The following is a 6,000-nucleotide window of genomic DNA, read 5'->3' as shown; positions in this document are numbered from 1 at the left end:
ATGCATGCCTGGTGTGCCCTTCAACGCTGATCCAGGCCTCCAAGTTTTCTCTTTCCCTTGTACATCCACCAGACTCAGGCCTTCTTTTTTCTGCTACTGAAGTGTCCCATCAACTTCAAACCTGTTGATTCAGCCTGCATCCTTGTGCAGGCTGCTGCTGAGCAGACAGAACTAGGTCCCCACACCAGTCAGCCATGACTGTAAAAGCATCCTTGGGAATATCGGCCCCCTAGGCTAGAGGGCATCCATGCAAGACCCTACTGCCAAGCAATGGGAGGACCAATTCCATTTACCACTGCCTCCAGAAAGCAAACATCACAGTATGGGAACTTGAAGTGGTGCAGTACTAAGGCTCAGCACCTCAGGCAGGCTCTTGAGAAAAAACAGTCTGGGACGGTGAAGAACATGGATGGGTTTCAATCTATGCAAAGGGCTGGCTGCAACACACTCCTTTGCTTGGAACAAGGGACGAGGCAGTCAAGACCTTATGAGTAAGGATCACAGAACAGTCCAACATGGGTGACATTGTGCTAGGTGCCTGCTACAGACCTCCTTAAGAAGAAGGGGAAGTAGAAGCAGCCTTCATTTGAAAGCTGGAGGAAGCTCCATGAGCTGGTACTCCAGCTCTAGTCCCCACTAGTGCTCACTGGGGATGAGAACCACCCTGATATCTGCAAATAGGGTAATATAGCTGGGCACAAGCAATCCAGATTTCTGGTCTGCGTTGATGGTAATTTCTTGATGCAGGTGACTGATGAGTCTTCTGGACTTCTTACAAAGAATAAGTATGGGATGTAAAGGGCAGCCATAAGATTGTGGAGATTAAAATTCTGAGAGAAGTGATAAAGACAAATAGTACAATTACAAGCTGGCACTTCAGGAGAGCAGAATTCGGCTTGTTCAGGGATCTTCTTAGTAGAATCTTATGGAAGACTGCTGTGGAAGGTAAAGGGAAAGCCTGTGAGAGCTGGCTGATCTTCAAGGACAACCTCCTCAAAGCACAAGACAGCCCATTCCTGCATGCAGGAAGTCAAGCAAGCGTGGTGGAAGGCCAGCATGGATGAATAGAGAGCTCCTTACTCCTGAGTTCAAATACAAGAAGGAAGTATGTCGAAGGTAGGAGCAGGAGTGGGCTTAGTCCCTTAGGCTCAGCTCCTGTCTCCAGTTATGTCAGATGATTTGAAGTTTTGTAAATTTCTGCAAGCACTACCATGCAGACAGTGAGCTTCCTTCTCTTTCCTCCAAAAAGAACTCTTCTGCAGGCTCTGATGAACTTAAACAAGGCATAATTTTGCCTCTAGCTCATGACCATTTATAACTGTTTGGCTTACTGAAGTTCTCATTTGAAACTTCCGCGTTTAGCCTGGAGTTTAGCAGAGTTTCTGGCCGTGATTCCAGTGTTGAGTTTGATAACAACAGGTTATAAACCTCATGTTAGGAAGAACATCAGAGCATGCATCAGAAACACAATACAGATATAACTTCCAGCTGTATCTATGGAATACTTCTATAGCTACTGATATACCTATAGTGACACATCTCTGTAAACCTATCCAGACCCAGCCACAGCTATGTCTCACTTCCTGAACCAACAGTTTTGCAAAACCGGGTCAAGAACAAAGGATCATTACTGCATTTTTTAAGACTGAAAAATTACTGTCCCCTGATCCTGAATGCGCTCATCATCTTTTTGAAATGAGACAAAGATTTTTGCAAGCCACTTAAACTGGCTACATGACCACCACACAATTCTGCACTCACCTCTCTCTCTCTCTCCTCAATTACTGTTGGCTGGAGTTTCCAAGTGTCCTGCGAGATGACAGTGAACAAACATGATGTTGCCTATGCAGCACATTATGTACCGTGTCTCAATCAGCCAGTCCTTAATAACGACCTTCTAATTTCTCAGATTACTCTTCATAGCACAACCTGCTACTCACATACGGGATTGTAGCTTTCTCCAATTGTAGCTTCTTCCCACCAATAAAAGAGACATTTTCTCACAGGCAAGGTATATTTTATCAGTCAATTAATTTTCTATTATATTTGTCCTAGCTATAGATATGTAAGTTTCAGAAAACAGAAATGATAATGAGAAGAGGAAGAACTAGGGAAGATCTCCCTAAAATAGTAAAAATATCTGCGTCGGAGGCAATTCTTCCCTACCAACAAAGGTAGCTAGAGGGTTAGTAAAATGGAATTTAAATAATAATCTGTTAGTATCATAAACCAATTTCGGTGGTTTTCACTTTTGCAAAATTCCCTTTGAAATCTGGTGTTGCAGAATTTAGCTCACAACTTGAGTTCTTCCAAGTAGCACTGTTGGCCTGCCATTTATTTCAGGTTTACCTTTTTATTTTTTTTATTTTCAGCTTATAGAGTGCCTTTCCTGCAGTGGGGTATTGACTGCTTACAATATAATCTCGCAAACGCTAGTAAGTTTGGTACTTACTCTAGAAGGCCGCAGGTCTACACAGGGAAGTCTCACAGCAGTATGTATTATGTTCAGTAGCATTGGCAACATCAGGTTTTTGTCTGACGTTGCTGATTTTGCCCCCTTAACAAGCGGGAACAGGTTTTTGTATTTGACCCTGAATGTTTACGTCTTATTTGGAGGAGAAGCAGAGGCATCAAAGCAGGTCTTTTCTTAATGTAGTTTACTATCAATGAAATATACCCAAATCCCCACTTCTCTGAGCAAATGACACAAATACAACCCATTCTCGTGGATTCCTTGAGCAAGCTTACTTTACCTGAAGAAACAGTCTTCCAGAGCCTGAGCCAAAAAGCATCAATGAGTATCTCCTTGTTCCCAAATTAACCCCAGGAAACCTATCCTGAGAGGCATGTCATTCATGGCAGAGTTAAATTTGGGTGATCATGACTATATGGCAAGGTCACCAGCCTGCACAAGAAAGATCACACACCCCAAGTGATATCCGCATTACTGTGTTCTCAGTCACCTCTTCCTACCTGACCACCCACGTTTCTTAAAGCTGTGACACAGTGAGTGACTTTGTAATTCATTCCCAGGGACTTTGGCCTTTCTGGACACTCAGAAGGAACAGAAAGGCCGTAATGAAGCATTTGTCCCAACAGCCTGGGGAAACACCATTTAATCTGAAGGAGAGAGTTTTGTCTCTTTGAATGATAAAGCTGCAATTTCACAAATTAAGCCAACATAAGGTTACACCAAAGCCAAATCCTGCCATCTCTTCCTACAGTCCCTGGGAGGTTGCTTACAACTCCCTTCTCCACCAGTCTTGGCCATGTAATCCTGCCCTCTCCTTTGCACTGTCTCTGCCTCTTGTTGGGTCTTAGTGGAGCCGATTCAACTCGTGAACCCAGCAGAATGCAATTGTCCTTTTCTCCTGGATGTGTTTTCTGCCAGGTCTATGAAATGAATCGACTCACAGAGTGGTTTGATGAGCCCCACAGCTGGTACAAGGTAAGAAGTGAACCCACAAGCCAAGCATAAAAAGGAAACACGAAGGGGGGATAAGAAACTTTATCTTTTCTCAGCAGTAAGTGGAACCTTATATCAGCTCAAACCCCCTCCCATAGCTTCACCCTTCCTCTTCAGTAAAGATACACCATAAGACTTGAGATGCTTTGGCCTAGCTATTAACCTCTGTAGCTGTTATAATAGAGGAGACTGAAAGCTTTAGCTGTTAGACAAAAGAGAGTTAATCCACTTAGTTTCCATCCGGATTTTTTTTAGGTGTGGTTATGGCCAATCTAAGTCTTTCTATAGAGCGTTTTCACTCTATACTTCGGTGACCTTTAAACATTATGGGCGGCCATTAGCACTTCTCAGCATAACAATATTAATACCAGCTTGGAGAATGATGCAGATCAAATCTGATTGAAGTGAATAGGGTAGAGGAACACAATTTGCCTTGTTTGCTGCTGCTTTGGCTCTCCCTGCGACTCCTGGTTTGGAGAATACCCCACAAACAAGAAAAGAGATCCACGTTTTCTTTTTTTTTATCTCCAGTCCCTGGGTAGGTTGAGAAAACACCAGAAGGGCATTGCCTCTCATCTTGTATTCTCCAGGCTTCCCTGCAGAGACTCAGTACAACTCAGAGCAGGGGGAGACTCGGGCAACTACCTTAGCCACATATCAAAAACACCCACAGTCCAGTCCAGCAGAAATCAGTCGTCACCCCACAGTTCAGAGCAATCCCATCAATGGTTGTGGGGTTTGGTTTTTTTAACACTCTGGTAAAACACCCCAATAGTTTTTGTTTGTTTGTTCGTTTCTTGTGTACTGTAGTGTACTAGAGCCAAACACACTCCTTGTTCCTCTAGATAATCACTCCAAACATGAAACGGAAAGCAGCCTGCCACAGAGCATCCCTCCTGCAGCTGCTGATCAAAGACACTGCCCTGGAACTCCTAATATTTCAGGCCATTTCCAGGGGAATTACATCTCCCTAAGGATTCTCACCCAATGGGAATGTCAGAAACAAGAACTGAACCCACATCATAATCACAATTTTTGTGAGCTGAAACTGCATTCAGGTTATTAAACATGTTCCATTATACTATACAATGATTAAGCCTTTTGTAGCACAGCAAAAACAGGAAGCTTGTGTTTTCTAATACCTATGGGAATGGCTTTCTTTTCCCGTGGTTGAAATAGGGAGAGCACTAGACCTAACCATAGGCAGGGGACTACAAAGTAAACTATGGAGCAAGTGCGTGCCCACGGACAGCTGTTGTAGGGTATGAGAGGTGCTGTAAACCCACCATACTCCCACAGCTACCTAAATGCTGTGATTGTACCACTGTGGCATCTCTACCCGATCAGAAAGTCCCCTTACCATTTTCCAGACAGGGCGTTTATACCAAGCTCCTTAAATGCTTTTGAAGACTGGTACCTAAACCGGCCCTGACTTTGGGTACTGACTTCACCATCCAGGCATTAGCTGTCATGTGCTGTTATTGGGGGGGGGGGGGGGGGGGGGGGAGAAAAAAAAAAACCAACAAGTAGTGCTGCTTAAACTGATGAAAGCAGTCACCGACATCCGGGGCAGGAATACGTAAGTTTTTCATTCTTACATTATGCTCTCTTTCTTCTTTCTGCTCAGTGCCAGCACAAGCATTTCTGCTGCTGCACAGTGAACGGAATTAGAGAACTGATCTGACTGAAAAATAACCCGATTCTTCACTTCCAATCCACTACCCTTACTCACTGGCCCATCCTGACAGCAGGTATTTCCAGAGGTTTATTATGTACATATAATTTAAGCAGATCAAGTAGAGAAATACATTGCACAGTTGAAACAGAGCTTTACAGTGCAGATTTATCTGCTATTCAGATCATTGCTGGCACAAACTTTAGGAACATTACTCTTGCTGCAAATAAAACCAAAACCATTCAAATGTCACAGATTTTGCCATAATTTTTGTTCTGGATCAAAGACATTTCCACCCGAAACAAGAAATTCACCTAATCTTTCCTCTCAAATGATCCTGCAAAGGAGTTGCAATGTAAAGGCAGCAGAGCAGAATCCTGCCTTTGCTGAAAGAAGTAACAGAAGAGCTGGGTTAAAAATAATCTTGAGACGTAAAACACAACGCTACAGGAAAATAAGCTACTTGATGTATCAGTGGAGACTAGGCTACACAGGTTAGGCTTTGTCTGTCCTATCTGGAGTAACATATAGGGTAAAATTTACCTGCTATTGTGAATAGCTCCTGAAAATTCTTCTTTGCATTGACACGACCTCTGAAGCATCAGCTTAAGAGCTCTCCTTGTCTAAAATATACCTTTCATTAGGGCAGAAATACCATGTTCTTACATTCTTACTTGGCACAAGAAGTAAGGAGAGGAAAGTAATAACATTTCTGCTATTGAGAACTTATCACTAAGAACAAGCGAGCACCAACACATTACAAAAGAGTTAGTTTCCAAAGAATTCCTCTCCCCAGAAGAACAGCCAGAGCATCGCTACCAATTCATCGAACAGGAAGACAGAAGACCCTAAAAAGAGA

Source organism: Aptenodytes patagonicus, chromosome 2 (assembly GCF_965638725.1).
Source record: "Aptenodytes patagonicus chromosome 2, bAptPat1.pri.cur, whole genome shotgun sequence".
In the NCBI taxonomy this organism is placed as follows: domain Eukaryota; kingdom Metazoa; phylum Chordata; class Aves; order Sphenisciformes; family Spheniscidae; genus Aptenodytes; species Aptenodytes patagonicus.
Note: the sequence above shows the minus strand (reverse complement) of the source record.